Here is a 2,242-nt window from a genome sequence, read left to right on the forward strand (position 1 = left end):
AAAAGGTTAAGAGTATCTGAATTTTATGTTATAGTGTCAATTACGATGATTCCTAAAAACATACTGAAGTCACACCCGAAAACAGAATTTTCTGTAAAGCACAAATCTGAGCTAATCTTAATCTTGAATTTACTGTGCTTTAGTCCTTAACATTTTTCGTTGGTTAAATGAGATTCAAACCATTTTTATTTCATGAACTAAACCTGGATTTATTATTTTTTATAAATTTCCAAACCCAGAAATTGCTGCCTGAACAATAGGTAATATATTCATATGCATCTCATTTAGTGGCAAATACATTAGCAAAAACTAAAGTTCAGTAATTAGCCTTCACAGGAAAAATAATTTTCAGGATAGGTTATTACCCAGTGACATTTATGGTTTAACATACCCTAATCATTTCTAAAGGTGTATTTTTATAATCCAAAGAAATAAAAGTCTATAAATGAGCTACTATTGCTTTCTTTAATTTTAATAAGACATAACTTTATATGTCAAATAGATGAATTGAGATTTAGCACCAACACAAAAATTCAGTTACGTTAGAAGATATCTAGATATTCTTCTTCTATATATTTATACAACTCAAGTATAAACTGACAACAAGAGGTCTCTCCATATCTTTTCCCATAAGTAGAGATTAGGGAAAACTACTAAACTAGCTAATATGAAAAAAAAAAAGGATATTATTTTAGGTTCACTGACATTTTCCTACAGGACTTATTTTAGTTATGGTAATTAGGCTAAATTGTAAGCAGGCCTTATTGACTCTTTTCAGAGTCCAAGGTAAATGGGAATAATCAGATCTTGACATTTTCACTCATATTTTTGGAATTATCTGATTAAATGAGAAGAGATCTGGCACTAGAGAAAAGTTGCCTGTTCATACAGCCTGTGCAAAAGTGATGTATTCGCTAATAATTAGCTAATGTTCGTTTCACTTAAATTAAAAAAAACAGTTCTTCCTAGACTAACAATATATATACAACAGCAAAATAAAAATCAGAAGGAAGAAAATCTTTATTATATGGTACCATGTGGGGAAAGATAGTAGAAAATTAAAATGTTATCCAGCCTCTTTGGGTTCTACCATTTTGAGTGACAACAAGGACAGCACCAGCCTTTTAAGACCGTACATGGTGTTTAAGTTATAGGCTATCAATAATTAGCAATCTTTTCAAAAGATATCACTGATTATTTTTATTATTTTTATTTATTTTTTTTGATGGGGGGTGGAAGGGAGGGGAGGGTGGGTGATGGGTATTGAGGAGGGCACCTTTTGGGATGAGCACTGGGTGTTATATGGAAACCAATTTGACAATAAACTTCATATATTGAAAAAAAAAGATATCACTGATTATTTTTATATTGGATATTGCTTTTGGTATCGTTCCTTTCTGGAGGCTTTAGAGGGGAATCAGTTTCTCTGAAATTTTTCCTTCTAGTGGCTGGCTGTGTTCCCTGGCTCATGGTCCCCTTCCTCTTTCTTCAAAGCCAGCAATGGTGGGTCAAGTCCCTCTCACATTGCATTTCTCTGATCCTTCTATTATTGTATCCCTTTGATCCAGCTTGGAAAAATTCTCTATTTTTAAGGACTTGTGTGATTAGAATGGGCTCATCCAAATAATCCAGAATAATCTTCCCATCTGAAGGTCTTAGTCACATCAGTAAAGTCCGTCTTGGTATATGAGGTAATATATTCCAGAGGTTAGGGTATGAACATCTTTAGGGGGCTTTTATTCTATCTACCACACCTTTTGCATGAAATTTCTAGAAAAAGCACAACTATAGAGACAGAGACTATCAGTGGTTGCTTAAACTGGGCGTGGGATCTGGTTTCACTGAAAACAGACATGAGAGATCTTAGAGTAAAAGAAGTTATCTAAAGCTGGATAATGGTGATACTTGCACAATTCTAAAGTTTACTAAAAATCATCAAGCTGCAAAGGGTAAATTTTATGGTATGTGTATTGTAGTGCAATAAAACTGTTAAATATTTGTTTAATTAATGGAAAAAAACAAAGAATATGATTTATTGAAGTAGTTAATATGTTTAAAATAAGCACTCATTAATATAGAGGTCTCTTTTGGGATTTTTGACTTCTAGTAAATTTCTGTGTTCTCCTTATCAGTTGAATGAGTATTTTGGCTTCTGTCAATAACACACTGTATTTACATATAATTTCTCATCTGCTGATCTTAAACATTTTCTTGTCATTACATCACCTGATAGGAGTGAAAA

This window comes from Acinonyx jubatus, chromosome B2 (assembly GCF_027475565.1).
Source record: "Acinonyx jubatus isolate Ajub_Pintada_27869175 chromosome B2, VMU_Ajub_asm_v1.0, whole genome shotgun sequence".
Taxonomy (NCBI): domain Eukaryota; kingdom Metazoa; phylum Chordata; class Mammalia; order Carnivora; family Felidae; genus Acinonyx; species Acinonyx jubatus.